The sequence below is a fragment of the Equus caballus genome, chromosome 15, assembly GCF_041296265.1.
Source record: "Equus caballus isolate H_3958 breed thoroughbred chromosome 15, TB-T2T, whole genome shotgun sequence".
NCBI classification, from domain to species: Eukaryota; Metazoa; Chordata; class Mammalia; order Perissodactyla; family Equidae; genus Equus; species Equus caballus.
Genome location: NC_091698.1, coordinates 71,019,583 through 71,035,022, shown reverse-complemented (window position 1 = coordinate 71,035,022; position 15,440 = coordinate 71,019,583). Strand labels below are relative to the sequence as shown.

General features: G+C 55.1%; 1 long non-coding RNA gene across 1 annotated transcript; it reads right to left on the bottom strand.

Moving 5' to 3' along the window:
- Positions 1–336: 336 nt before the first annotated feature.
- On the bottom strand, positions 337–8,060 carry LOC138917872 (uncharacterized). Its single transcript, XR_011426465.1, has 2 exons — positions 3,513–8,060; positions 337–2,435 (listed from the first exon to the last, which is right to left on the bottom strand). It is a non-coding gene; the product is annotated as an uncharacterized lncRNA (long non-coding RNA).
- Between the last annotated feature and the right edge of the window lie 7,380 nt (positions 8,061–15,440).

Sequence of the window (15,440 nt, the reverse complement as noted above, 5' to 3'; positions counted from 1 at the left end):
GCCTAGATTGAGAAACGGAAATTGTAGAAATCGAATTAATACACGAACGGACAAGATTGCCTGGGAGTGAGTAATCTGTGCTAGTCAAAGAGGACCAGGCCCAAGGCCTGAGGAGCACCCCATTTAAGTGCCTAGTGAAACTGGAACCCCAGTTTTATCATCTCTAAAATGGAGATAATAGCTCACAGCATGACTGAGGGCTATATTAAGTAATGAGTGTAAGACTATTACCCACGCCCAGCACACGGCAAATGCACAACGAATGATGGGTAGGGAAGCTGTGATGATGCATTTGGTCAGCAATTTTCATTTGCTAGTGATGGAAACTCAAACTAGTTTTAGAAAAAGAGGAGTTTATTCAAGGATTCAGGAACTCTCCTACAATCAGAGGAAGAACTGAGTCACGAAGCCACGCACGTGGTCCTTCGAGGGACACTCGCTCAGCCTGTCCTCTCCACCTCCTGTTGGCATGGACTTCTTTCTCTCCCTGCTTCTCTGACTTCCCTGGGTGAGAGGGGACACAGCTGCAGGCCGGGTCTGCATTTCACATCTCGATGTTCCCTCCACCAGAGAGGGACTTACTCCTATGCTCTCTGATCCCGAGTTAACAAAATCTCAGGGAAGGACTGAATGGCTCAGCTTTGTTTGGGAACCTGCCCCTGCCCCATTCAGCACAGGAGCAAAGGGACTGGTGTCCACAATAACATGGCATGGCCATTTTGGGAGGGTCGGGGGCAGGGCTGCTAGATCAGCAAAACAATAGGCAGAGCCCCAATTATTAAACTGCAAATGGACTTGGTAAGAAAGGGGGCTCCCTTTGGCCCTCTTTGAAGGTCCCCTCTTCAGAGCCTTCAGTGATCATCCAGGACCCTAGGATTGAGGCCAGTTCCTTAGCTTGACCTTTCAACATTTCCCGTCTTTCTATCACGGCACCTCTCATATTAGCCAAAGCCCAGCTTACCCCAGACCTCCTTCAGAAAGGGTCCCTGGGCCTCTCCAGGCTCCTGCCCCCTCCCACTGACCCTCCAATGCCTGCGGCCATGTTCATGGCTCGCACTGGGGGAGTGCCTGCCACGGGCTGGTCACTGCATTAGTTGGTGCTTTACATGCTTGGTGGGGCTTACTCCCCGAACAGACAGATGGCGCCGCCCCATCTGACAGACAGGAAACAGGCTCAGCGAGGTTCAGGAACTTGCCCGATTTCACCCTTGGTTAGTGAAATAACCAGGACTTGAATCCAGGACTGACGACCAACCTCAAAACCTTTGCTCTAAACCAGGGGCCAGCAAACTATGGCCTCGCAGGCCAAATTCTGCTCATTGTCTGCTTTTGTGCAGGCTGACAGCTAGAATGGTTTTCACGTGGTTAGGGAAAAAAAGAAGCATGAAATTTTGGTGCATGTGAAAATCACTTAAAATTACAATTTCAGTGTTCATAAAGTTTTATTGGAACACAGCCACACCCATTTGTTTAGATATTGCCTATGGCTGTTTTCACACTACAATGGCAGAGTTGGGTAGTTGTGACAGAGACCAGCCTAAAAGTTTTACTGTTTGGCCCTTCACAGAAGTTTGCTGACCCCTGCTCGAAAAGGCACCACCAGCCTGCCTTCCCTTGATTTCCCACAGCCCCATGGAGCTGGGGACGGCCCGCCCGCCTCTGGGGGTGGCTCTCTTTCTCTGAGTGCTGACCCTGTGGTGGGATCTTGAGGGGAAAGCAAGGTGGCTCTTAGCCCTCTTTGTCCCCTTAGGTGCTCAAGGGACTGAAAATTCAAGACCTGAGAACGTCCAGAAAATTCTTCTAAACTAACCCCTACTGGTGTCCCCCGGCTGAGCCAGGCTGTCCATCCCCAAGTTGGCCGTGGGAGACCTTTGTCCTGGCAGAATCTGACTCATCTGGAGTGCACTTTGTTTGGTTTTCAAGGAAGCAGCTTCAAGGAAAAACCAAAAGGACTGGGTCTTATCCGGAAGAATGAGTCGGAGTGTCATCCTGGGGACTAAGTGGGATCGTGAAAGCAAGCACTGAGCTTGAAGGCTGGCATGTAGTAGGTGCTTGATGACCAGCAGCTTTTGTGAGAAGGAGGTGGGAAATGGGGAATTCTGGAAGCTTCCGGCTTTCGCTTGCCTGGACGGGGCATTGTGTAAATTAGAAAGAGGCTCCCCACAGGAGGCCCTGGCCACGCCCAGGACACCCTTGGTGAGTGGAATGAGAGCTGTACATCAGCCCCCACTCTCACTCTCAGACCAGGTACCTTTGTGCAGTACACACACTTCACAGCTGTCTGTGACAGCCCTGCTAGACCTGAGATTAAGGAAGCTTTCCTGAGTTTCCCCTCCTAACCCGGCCATTAACTTGGGCCAGTCCACCAGCCCACCTTGACTTCAGTTTCTTCTTCTGTATAACGGGGATGCTTGTCCTGTCTCCCTCAGGCAGTCCTGAGGATGAAATGAAGGAGCAGATGTGGAAATCAAGGGTGAAGGGTTTTGATGTTAACCAATTGGCCAAATGGAAGCCTGCCATTTGGGGTCCTCCAGAAGCTGCTATTGACAGAAGGGGCTTTGTTATTGATGTTTTTAGAAATTACATGTTGTAGAAAGTTTGGAAAGCAGAGGGCTATATTGCCCATAATCTACCATGGCTGATGTCATTTCTCCACTTTATCTTGCTTTTTGGGGGGAAAGAGGGGAGGGGAGATCCAGAGAGGGGAAGACACTGGAGCAGTACTTTCCAAGGTGCACCTGGGGGCTTTGTTAAAAAGGAGCTTCTGGTCCAGTTGGTCTGGGGTGGAGTCCAAGAGTCTGCATTTCTAACAGGGTCCCAGAAGACACCTATCTGAGGACCACACTCTGTCACAAGGGCCTAGCAGACCCTAGAGCAGCCCGAGGAGGTGGGCTCAGGGTTTCCTCGCCTCGAGGGGTCAGCGGGAGCAGTGAAAGTTTCCACCATCCCAGGAGACCTGCTTCTTGAAGTAAGAGGCAGGCGAGGACTCCGGAGACCAGCCTGGCCAGCCCCAGATCTGGAAACCGTGGGAGTGAAGGCCTCGTCGAAGGCCCCGTGCCCTCAGTAGGGGGACTGAAGCTGGGGAGGCAGGGAAGGGCTGGGTCTCCCCAGATCAAAGCAGGTTCTCCAGTCTTTGATTCCCAAACAAGCAGCCTCTTTGGAGGCTGACTGGAGTTTGGAGCTGACTGGCCTTGGGGCCTGGGGTGAGTGGTCAGAGGCCCCCCGGCCTGTTCTCTTTTTGCATAACAGCTTGGCTGCCTAACAAAAGGGAGGTCCTTGAAAGGCCGAATAGGGCTGTTAAAAGCTTCCGGCAATGGTTTAATTGGGGGCGATTAAAGTGTCCTCCCCAGGAAGGCCTGCCCTTCAAAGGCCAACCAGGCCTGGCTCCCCTGCCCTCGGCACCTCTCCCCTCGGCCACGCCCCTGTGGTAGCCCTGCCCCCAGTCTCTCCCCTCCCCCGACCCAACCCGACCGGACCGTCCCCCCCACCCTTCCCTGTGGCTCCCTGCGGACCTGGGAAGTAGGAGACTGCACCCTTTGGCCAGGCTGTCTGGGGGGATTCCGTCCCGGCCCCTGGACCATCAGCACCATTTGTTCACACAGTTTGGTCTCGTGGCCGAGTCTGGTGTGGGAGGGTGGGGAAGGCTGAGTTAGAGACCCAAATGCCCCGGAATCACCCACCTGGAGCACTCCCGCTGTCTGTCCCCTAGGACAGCTAGACTGGCCTCTGGGCCCCTGCTTGAGCTCCCTTACCAGCCCCTCTCCCCAGGGCCTCCACCTGTCTGGAACTTCATGGTCACTGTTGGGGGTCCTGTGGCTGACCACACATTAATCTTCCAGACGTCTGCTGAGCACACTACCTGGGAGGCCTTGGTGGTTCAGAGGTGACCAGAACGGGACCATGGGGGAGGCGGGTCCTGGGAAAGCATAGGGCCTGATACGGGTAAAATGAGGCGAGCTATAAGCAGACACCTACTTCTGGTGGGCTGAGGGAGCAGAGGGGCGAGGAAGACTTTCTGGAAGCAGCAGAGCCTAGAGTTAGAACGTGATCAGCTCACCTTTGCCCATCCGCCAACCCGGATGTTGGCAGCAAGACCACAGCTGGCTTCACTAACAGACCTTGCCCACCCCTCCAACTCAGGGATCCCTGGGAGGGGAAGTGGGGCAGAGTTTCCATCAGGTCTAGAAATGGTTGCTCTGCGGGCATCTGGTTCAGACATTCCGCAGAGCCTGAGAAACAGAGAGTCTCTCAAATACCTTCTCTGAGAGGCTTATCCAGAGAGGGGAAGACTCTGGAGCGGTACTTCTCCAACCACACCTGCCGGCTTTGTCAAAAAGAGGGTTCTGCTCCAGTAGGTCTAGAGTGGGGTCTGAGAGTCTGCATTTCTAACAGGGTCCCAGATGATGCCCATCGGAGGACCACACTCTGTCACAAGGGCCTAGGAGACCCTAGAGCAGCCCGAGGAGGCTGGGCCAACCTCCTGATGGGCTGGTTGAGCCTATCTATAGGGAGCTGTCCTAGGGGCTGCTCGGGACAGGATTTTCCTCTCTCATCCCTTTGGGCCCATCCTCCAACAGAAGGTCTGTGGCCTTTCCCTTCAGGGTGCTCTGTTTTGTCCCCCAGGCCCTGCTCTCATCATCCCCATTGGGCTTTGGTCCCATCTTGACTGCCCAGTCTCCCTCTGAGAACGGAGGTGCTGGGGCCAAGGGTCTCTGGGATTTCCATATTCCAGGTAAGGAAAGTCCATCCTTTTTTAGGGGTGAGTGTGGGATGAAACCAAGTCCCCAGGCTAGGAGGCAGGGAGCCTAGACCTGAACTGCAGGCTGTACAAAGCCTCCATTCAGACATCCCTGTCCTGTCTGAGTCCTCTCTAGGGAGGTGTCCCTGACTATCCCCGACCCACCTGACTGCTTTCCTGTCCTCTCCCCAGAACGTGCTCTGCTCTCAGAAGCCCAGGCAGGGCAGGGCCAAGCAAGCTGGGGCCCTGAGAGCGGCATGGGGACAGGGACTCTGAGCAGAGCATTCTGACTGGACCCCAAAAGCCAGGCCCTGACTCTGATTTTCATCAATTTCTGATCTCAGAGATGTGGCTGCTGGTTTCATCCGTGGTCCCGTAGCAGCTCACTAACCAGAGCTGCCAGTTGTGAGGCACCAAGCCAAGCCCAGTCTCTGCCTCTGCAGGCTCCTGGAGGGCAGAGCATCAGACACCAAGGATCCTCACATGGACTCTCCACCTGTCCCAGCCTCAGCCCAGCTACGAAGCCCTCTAGTGACCTCCAGACCCCTGGGCTGGAGATAAAACCTGAGTGGTTCCCTCACACAGGGTGTGCGCTGAGGACAAGTAGGCAGGGTTAAGAACCAGGGCTACGGAAACTCAGACAGGAGCTATCTGCTCCTCGCATCCTAGCACCCCCCCCAGACTTACTCCTTTACTTGTAGGATGACCAACTGCCCCCGTTTCTCTGGGACTGACTGGGGGTTCCTGGGATGAATAAGGGACTTTCAGTTTTACAACCTGGACAGTCCCAGGCAAAGCATCCTGATTTGTTCAGGATGAGAGGTTTCCTAGGACAAGCATTCAGCATTAAAACTGGGAAGGTCCTGACGAACGGGGACAAGTTGGTCACCCTGCCTTTCCCCTGTAGCCTGGCCTCTGCCCCTATCAGTCCCCTGACACTGTGTACAAAGGGCACCACCAACCTTCAAACGCCAGTTCCTGTGGCCTCCTCTCCCTCCTTCTGCCCCATGGGGGTGGTGGGAGGCATGGGGGAAGGCTGGGGCTGGCCTGGAGGGTGCCCTGGAGGTGGGGCAAGGGGGGCAGGGAAGTGACAGCCTCGCCTGTCCCACCCTCCCTAAGCCAATTTCTGGGCCTGCGCCCTTTATCACCCCCTCACACTATCTGGCCGCTGGAGGAGTATCTCCTCCTTGCCTACCCCTGCCCTGGCCTGACTCAGATAAGCTGAGGGGCCACCCCAGGAAGATAGAGGTGAAGCTGTGACCTGGGTCCTTCCCTGCCCTGAACCTCCCTGCCTGACCCTTGGCCCGAACTTGGCCAGAAAAGCACCAGGGCATCCCTTTGAGCCTTGCACATCCCAGGGTGCACAGGAATTCCTATGCTCACTTGACAGATGAGAAAATGGAGGCAGGAGAAGTGATGTCATCTGTCCAAGGTTGCCGGGCCAAACCCACAGAATGTAGGGGCTGGAAGGGGCCTCAGAGAGGGCACCCAAAGGCTCCCAGGATGCAGATTCATAGAGGGTGTGTTCTGAGTCCAGCCAGGGAGAAGGACCCCCAGATGAAGATTCAGCACTTCCTCCTCCCTGCTGGTCTCGGGCCAGCCCCCTGCCCACCCAAGCCCAGAGCCCCCAGGCCTGCCTCCTGCTGGGCTCCTGACCCTTGGAAGGCCTTCCGCCTGGCTTTCTCCCTCCAGCAAGGTCTGCTCTTTGCTGCTAAAGCTCAAAGCTCAGACTTAGTGTTGTCAGAGTTGCACTCATGAACTTCGCTGCCTTCCCATTGCTCCAGGACGGCTGGACATTCAAAACCTTCCCTGACCACCCCCCACCCCGACCATCACCCCCAGTTCCATCCTCCAGGCAGGACAGAATTCTATTTCTATTAACCCTCAGACCAATTTCTGAGGAGTATCCCCTGGCTGCTTTGTGGCTCTGGGAGTCTGGTCCCAGCCTGAGCGTGGGATGTGGGGGTGGCAGCCAGAGAGGGCCTGGGAGCTTGGTTCCTTGGGCTGCAGTAGCCCCCCAAAGACTTCTCTCTGCCTCTCGAATCCCTCCCTCCTAAAAGCCAGCTGCACACCCTCCTCCTTTCGGAAGCTGTGCCTGCTGTCCCCAGGCCTGCCTCCACCTGGTCCCTCTGTCCTCTTCCTGCCTGTCTCCTGCCCCGCCTGGGGGACGTGGGAGAGGAGGCTCTGGCATGCCCAAGGTTGTGCCTGTGTGTGTCCACATGCCCATGGGTGACTGTGTGCATCCATGTGTGAGTGTGTAAGCGTGATTCACGTACACCCTTGCACAGTTTGCTTATGTGCTTGAATGCCCCTGGGTACGTGCGAGCATACACGCCGGACTCCTCCCTCCCTCCACACACCCAACTCCTACTCACCTCTCAGGATGCTCCCTGCCCCGCCTCACCCCTGAAGGCTGCTCTGACCCTCCGGCTCACACTGTCCTCCCTCCTTGCGTCTGCCTCCTCCCCACTGACCTGCGGCCCTGACCTGCTGACCCATGTCACAAACACTGCCCATATTGTTCTGGTTCAGGCCTGGAGTTTGGTCACCCTCACTCCCTGAGGGTGAGGCTAAGTCCTTTTCAAATTACCCCCAAAGCCCAGCTTAGGATGGGGACAGTCTTGCCATACACACTCACTGACCTGAATTACAACCAACTGTGTTGAAAGGAACTGCACTGAAGTGAATGGAAACCAGAGCACCGTAGCTTTTCTCTTTGACTTCTTCACTCTCTGTATCTTTCCGTCTGTACTTTAACTTGTTTGCTGTCTCATTCTTACAAAGTACTTCCTTGTACGCTCATTATCTCGTTCGAATCTCATGACCGTCCTTCAAGATAAGAGTATTTATCCTCATTGCATAGAGGAGGAAACTGAGGCTACATGACTCGCCCAAGGTCACACGGCCTGGAATCCTCACGCCTGAATGGATACCACCCCCAGCCACTCCCCACCAGTAAGAGCCTCTGCCTCCGGGGTTAGAGGGCAATCCAGGCCTGGAAGGGGTTCCTCCTGACCTTCTCGTACTCTCTTCTTGTCCTGAGGTCACCACCGGAAGGAGATGAACCAGGGCCCCCAGGGCCAGGGACGACCCCACCTGGCCAGCACTCCCACCTGCGGGAGAGGCAATGAGATCTGTGGACATTGTTCCTCGCCTGTGGTTACTGATTTGACAACAGTCCCATTCCTCTCTAGCCAGCCAGGGAGTTAATGATTAAGGAAGGGATTAAATATTAACCACCTGTCGGGCCATGGCGTAATGTCTCCGTCTGCACCTGAGCCTGCCTAAAAATACCTCCCACCTGCTGTGGGCCAGCCCCAGCCAGGGCCTCTAAGCCCCTTGGTTCTGGTCACCCCTTCCCCATGCACCCCCCCAGCCCTGGCCCTAGCCCACTTCCTTCCTTCCCACCCACGCCCACCCCATATTCTCCTATACCCACAAAACAGACCCAATAAATTTTCCTGTAGCTTGCAAGCCACACGGCTGGATGCACTCCTGATGGACTTTCTGGAGGAGGAGGACTTGCCTGGAGCTAACTGCTATGTGTTCCTGAGGCTTAGAGGGCAGCCTGGGTCAGTAGGTTACATTCCTCTGTATGATCTCATTTATCGCCCTTCTTATCTCCTCTCTCAAGTCCTTCCTCCACCTAAAGACCTCTTTGAATCTACACATACCCCCTGGACACTCTGGGCTACCAGGATTTATTTCACTAAAGAATCACAAAGCAGCAGCACCCTCCCCAACCAAGCCATTCTTCTTTCTCTTCGAGGATCTGGGGGCTGCCTCCAGGAAACCTCTCAGACTAACCTGGCCCTAAGCACTCGGGGCCTCCTCCCCAGCTTCCCTCAGCCCTGGATGATTCAGGCTGGTGCGGGCTGTTGCACAGCTGCAGGAAACTGGCTGCATCTGTTAGAACGGTCCTTTGAAGTTCAACTGTGCAGCCCTTGTGGCCCTCTGAAGGCTGGGGGCAGGGACAGCTCTGTCACACCCAAGCCCTCCCCTGCTCCCCGAGCAAGCCCGTGGTCAGCCTCCCCACTACAGGAACCACAGGCTGTATGACACAGGGCTCACTCAGTCTTTTTCTAGAAAAACTGAATTCTTTATTCAAGTCACAACTCTACTGAAGAGCTCTCAGTTTCTGCTCACGGGGAAGCCCCGAGCTTGCCTGCCGGGTGCCCGCATGGGCTTGTACCACGTTCCCTCCATGTCCTGCAGAAGCGCATGCCCTCTGCAGGCCTGCTGACAGGCACTATCATCCCCACTTTACAGATGGAAAACTGAGGCTGGGTGAGGTTACAGGACTGAGCCGGGTTCAAACAGCCGGAAAGTGGCAGAGGCTGGCCTGTCTGACTCGAAAGTCATACAAAATTTAGAAAAACTTAAGGCTGTTCATCGCACAACTGCCTCAACCACAAACTCAGCTCTTCTCCGAACCAGTTACTAGCCGTGTTTTTCCTTTAACCTTCTCTCACCTGTATTGACACTTAGGATGGTGACCCAAGGAGCCTCCATAGGGACACTAGGAGCTCTGGACCGGGATTTCCAAGTCCCTCCTAAAATAGAGCTCATCACTTTAAGACTTGTTGTTACACTCCTGCAGAGACTTCTAGAAGGACCCACTGCCTTCCTTCTTCCTGCAGGTTGTATATCATCTCACCGGACCTGGACAGCTTCCACTCAGCATTGCACGGTGGTTTCCTCACACCGTCACTTGTGTTTTCACATGAGGAGACCCAGGTCCCCGGAGGTTGAGTGCCTCACCAGCCGGGTGGCTCCTACAGGAATTCCTCAGGGCAGTGGTGGCACTGAGTGCAGGAATGGCTTACAGTTGGCCCCAAAGGGGGTTTCCAGGCCAGCACCTGGGAGCTTTCCTTTGGGGTCTACAGCCCCTGTCTTAGACTCAGAGCAGAACCCCCCAGCTCATCCTGCCCCAGCACCCCTCCCCAGGCCACTTCTCCCTAGAGTCTGCCCTCCCCTATCCTAGACAGTGACCCTGATGTTTCCCAAAGGGCACTCAGAAGCCCAGGAAACAGTACTTAACCATAAAGAATGCTCCCAGGGCCGGCCCGGTGGCACAGCAGTTGAGTGCGCACATTCTGCTTCAGCGGCCCAGGGTTCGCCGGTTTGGATCCTGGGTGCCAACATGGCACCGCTTGGCACGCCATGCTGTGGTAGGAGTCCCACATATAAAGTAGAGGCAGATGGGCACGGATGTTAGCTCAGGGCCAGTCTTCCTCAGCAAAAAGAGGGGGATTGGCAGCAGTTAGCTCAGGGCTAATCTTCCTAAAAAAAAAAAAGAATGTTCCCATCTCCCACCTCCAATACACACATGCTTTGATTCCTGCCTCCCTGTGGGGAGGGCAGTGCAGCTCAGGCCCTGCCCTTTCTCTGAGGCTCAGAGGCCCAAAGCTCCACCCAGGGACCCAGGCTGGGCCCTCCACCCTGTCCTTTCACTCCATTTCTGTTTCTGACTTTCTCGCTCACAGACACTCACAGTCACTGATGCGCACTCACAAATTTAGATGAATCCGGCAGAGCAGGGAGGAGAGAAGCAACACCCAGACAGGTTTTAAATGGGGACTCTCAGCTTTGTATTTGCATCTCTTTTGCATGTATTTGCCTGATCGGCTTTGGAAGCTTTTCATTTTCCCACAGAACTCAGAGAAGTAACGGATCTGCGGGCCCCAGGGGGCACTGAGGCCCCAGTGAGGTTTCCAGATGCCTTGGGAGGGTCTCAGGAGTCAGGTCCTGAAGTGGAGAGGGGACAGAGCACCGAGTTGAACGGGGAGAGGGCAGGGTAGAGGGAGCAGGGGGGCGGCAGCAGCTCCTGGGCTGGGACTTGGAGGAACTTGGGGGCCTTGGCTGCCTTCCTGTGGCAGGGACCCCCACCCTGCACACCCCTCCACTTGTAGGCCACTGCCCGGCCAGGCTAGGGGTAGGGACATGAGTTTTCCAAAGGTCCAGGCTCATGGTGAGGCAGAGCTCCTGTGGGCCAAGAATGGAAGGTAGTGGAGGAGACACTGAGGCAGGGCCAGAGGAAAAGGGCACCCAGGAGAGGACGACCCAAGACTGAGGGTGCTGGGGAAGGTGGGTCCTGCTCTTTAGGTGAACCAGACCTTGGAGGCCCAGCACGATCTGCCCTTCTACCTTGCACATCAGTTCTCAGTTTATTCCCCATAGGACTGGAGACAAGATCCCAGGCAGTCAGAGCTCTGGCCCAGCTCTGCACCCCTGGCTGGGTGGCCTTGGGCAAGTCTCTGTCCCCATTTGGGCCTTAGTTTCCTCTTCAGTAAATCGTCTAGGGAGTAGATGATTTCCACGGGCCCACTTAAGTCTGACGTTCTGTTCCACCCTGGCCCAGCCTCTCCTGGTTCCCTGTGGCTCAGGAAACCTCAGTGTCTACCTCTAAGATCAAGTTCAAATTTGCGTGTTCAGGATCCTTCTGCATCTGGTGCCATCCAACCGAATCAGCCTCATCTTGCCCCTACAGGCCCAGTTCCTCCCTGCCCCTCCGGTCCTTGCTCCAGCCTCCTTTCCTTTCCCCACGAAGTGCCTCCTCCCAGGCACTTCCCTGCTCCTCCCACAGGTCTGCCTTTATGACACACAACCCGAGCAATTACACAAGGCCCCACGGTTAGAAGGGCCCCAGCTTGGTTTACTACTCTGTTGATGCCATTCTGAATTTAAAAAGTTCAAACAAGGGGCCTGAATTTTCATTTTGCACTGGGCTTCCCAAATTATGCACCTGGTCCCGCCTTCCTCTCTTCCATCAGCTCCTCCTCCCTGTGGAGCCCTCACTGACCCAGGGAGAAGAATGGCCAGAACTACAAGCCCACGGGAAAAACCAAAGACCCTTTGTACATCATAAGCCCAGGCCTTATGACGCCTGGGGAAAATGGCTCAGGAACTGCCAGGGGGTGTGGGGAATGGAAAGAGGCAGGGACTCTGACTCTGTCTTAGAAGGAAAACTGGCTTCTGTTCCACAAGTCCGGAGTCTGATGGGGCGGCCAGGCACCTGGCCCAGGAAGGCCGCAATCTCAGGAGGGAGGCAGTTCTCTGCCAGGGCACAGCGGGGGAGGGGCAGGCCCACACTTGGAATCCCACTTGCCTCCTCCCTGAGACCCTTGCTGGGAACAGAGCAGGAGATGCAGCCTGCTTCTGGGGCTGGAGAATAAGAAGCTGGGTACCCCTTCCCTCCCAATCCCCACCCTGCAGAGCTCTCACTCCAAAGAGACGCCTCTCTACCTATGCATCCCGAGGGGAGGGGACCGGGGCAATGTCTTTCCTGTTTACAAATAGCCTCACTGAGTGGGGTGGGCCCCCTTCCCAGCAGGGGCCTGGATGGGGCCGTCCTCCCTGCCCCTCATTCCCTGGTCCTGAGGGTGTGTGGTCTGGCCTCCCAGGGCCTTGTGAGTCAGGCCCCACCCCCACCCTGGAGCCAGCAGGTGGGGCATTGGCCTGAGCCCCTGCTCACCTGGTAGAGCCTGATTGTCATGTATGTAGAGGTAGGGCAGAGCCACACCTGCAGGGCCTGGGATCCTGCTGAGACCCCAGGGCAACTGAGGCTTTGGGCCAGTCCTATGCCCTGGGGACTGGAGGAGGGGAGTAGCGGGGAGTGGGCTGGACTGTCCCAGCTGGCCTCTGGCTTCTCCTCCCATCACCTTCTTTAACCACAGCCCGGCCCACATCTACCTGCCAGCCTCTGGGCCTCTGCTAATGGAACACCTTCCCACCTTTCTTTGCCTGGCCAACTCCACTCATCCTTGAACGCCTGATTTAAGAGTCTCTTCCCCCAGGCAGCCTTCCCTGAGCCTCAGGGTTGCTTAAGTGCCCCGTGGCCTTTCCTCAGAGAGTACCTGCCTGTGGATGCCTCTAGTCTGATCAGCTCTGGGCTTCCTGAGGGCAGGGCTGTGTCCTTTGCTCTCCATGACCCCTGGCAGGTCTGCAGCTGGGGTCGAGGCCTCAGGTGTGGCTGCGGCGGGGCAGCCAGGCTGAGGCAGAGTGACAGGGAGGAGGGAGAGGGGAAAGGTGGGATTTCTTCCCTTCTGACATGCGCAAAGTGTGTGTCCCATCTGCCATAATAAGTGTTGCTACATATGAACCTGTGTACCTACAGAGGAGGTATTCACAGGGGTGGACCTGGGCCCTTCTCGATGAAGTGGCCCTCAAATCATACACGCCAGTACGAGGGGCTGTATGGGGCCAAGTGAAGTCCGAGACCTCCACCGCCTGGCCGGGATACGTCCTGCCCCGAGGCAGGGGCTGAACTAACTGACCTCTCAAGGGCCTCCAGGTCGTGGGCTGTGCATCCAGATGACCACAGCTGAGGCTTCAACAACTTGCAGCCCTCTCACGGCCCCCCAAGCCTGCAGCCCCTGACTCACACCCTGGCAAGGCAAGTGGTCCTCCCTCCCGTCAGCCCAACTGGCTCCCAGTTCAGCTGCAGAAACGGCCAAACGTCTGTCTGGAACCCAAACAGGAAGCCGGGGAGAAGGGGGGCCAACGGCCGGGATCTCTGAGGTTCCTCCAGGAAACATGTGGGGAGGAGGGCGGGGCAAAGACAGGCCTGCTCACCCGCAGCCCTGGCACTGGGAGCCCACCACAGGCACTGAGCATCCTCCAGCCCACCTCCTGGCCGGCAGGGTCCTCTTATGGGTCTTTTGGAACCCTTGCTCCTGGGTCACTTTTTTTTGTTTTTTCATAGACTTTAGTTTTTAGAGCAGTTTTAAATTCACAGCAAAATTAAGTGGAGAGTATAGAGAGTTCCCATATACCCCCTGCCCCTGACCACCCACAGCCTCCCCCATTATCTACATCCCCCACCAGAGTGGTATTTCTGTTATAACTGATGAACCTACATTGACACACCATTATTGCCCAAAGTCCACAGTTTATACTCTAGTTCACTGTTGGTGTTGTGCATTCTATAGTTTTGGACAAATGTGTAGCGACAGGTAACCACCATTAGAGTATCACACAGAGTAGTTTCCTACAACTCCTGTGTCCTCTGCCGATTCATCCTTCCCTCCCCTCTTAACCACTGAGCTTTTTCTGTCTCCATAGTTTTGCCTTTTCCAGAACATCAGATTGTGGGAATCACACAGTATGTAGCCTTTTCAGATTGGCTTCTTTCCCTTAGTAATACGCATTTAAGTTTCCTCCATGTCTTCTCATGGCTACAGTTCATTTCCTGTTAGTACTAAATATTCCACTGTCTGCTGTATTACAGTTTATTTATCCATTCACCCACTGAAGGGTATCTTGGTTGCTTCTGAGTTGTGGCCATCATGAATAAAGCTGCTGTAAACATCTGTGTGCAGGTTTTTGTGTGGACAGAAGTTTTCAGCTCATTTGAGTAAATACCAAGGAGCATGATTGCTCGATCATAAATAGTATATTTAGTTTGTAAAAAATTGCCAAACCGTCTTCCAAAGTGGCTGTACCAGTTAGCATTCCCACCAGTTGTGAAGGAGAGTTACTGTTTCTCTGCATCCTTTCCAGCATTTGGTGTTGTCAGTATTTCGGATTTTTGCCATTCTAACAGGTGTGCAGTGGTATCTCATAGTTGTTTTAATTCACGATTCCATAATGACATAAGATGTTGAGCTGGGTCACTTTTAATGCAGGTATTTCTTCAAATAATCCTGAGATCATATTAACTCCATTTCTTTTTTATCTTTTTTTGCCATGGAAGATTTGCCCTGAGCTAACATCTGTGCCAGTCTTCCTCTATTTTATGTGTGGGTTGCCACCACAGCGTGGCCACTGATGAGAAGTGTCGGTCCATGCCTGGGAACTGAACCCAGGCCACCACAGTGGAGCGCACCAGACATAACTACTAGACCATGGGGCTGGCCCTTAACTTCATTTATTATCAGTCCACCCTTGAGGGTCAAGTACCCTAGGATGGAGAAATGCCCGAATCTTAGGCTCTGGCTCATTATTGGCCTTGGCAAGTCACTTACCAACCTGGACCTCAGTTTCTCAGCCTGTGAAATGGAGCTCACAGCACTTTTCCCACTGCAGGGGGCTGTGGGGTGTCTCTGTCCACTAGGATGTAGATCATGACTTGCCATGGGGCACAGTGGTGAGTGAAGCCAGAGACTGCAAGCTGTCTCACCTGGTGCTGGGCCAGCAGTGACTGCAAACTAGGGAGCCCCACAGGCCAGGAGAGAGGAGAGAGTCAGGGCATCACCTCCCCACCCTGCACCCCCAGCAGATCCTCAGGCCCTCTGGGACTGGCCAGCATGGGGTGGCACGTGTCCATGCATCAGCCACAGGGATGCAGGAGGTTCCTGTGAGAGGGCAGGAGGGCAGGACTTGGCAGAGAGCCCCTGCCACAGAGCATGCTCCACCAGCTGCCCCGGGAAAGACTGGGACCAGAGGCTCAGAGCACAGGGCAGGCAGTGATGGGACATGCAAATTGCAGGCAAACGACAGAGGTCCTGGTCCTTGTCCTCAGAGGAAAGGATCCTATGTTCTGGGAGGTTTTGCTTAAACAGGAGAGAGGACCTCAAAGCCTCTGGGCTGGCCTGGGCCCCTCAAAGGCCTCCTGAGCCAATGTGGGGCAGGAGGAGAAGCAAGGCAGGACCTCCCCCAACCCTGTCCCCTTTCTGGGGTCCAAAGGCCATTTAGCCTCTTGCTCCCAGCCAGGCCCTGCCCTCAACAGCAAGATCCAACAAGACCATACCCCCTTTCCCAC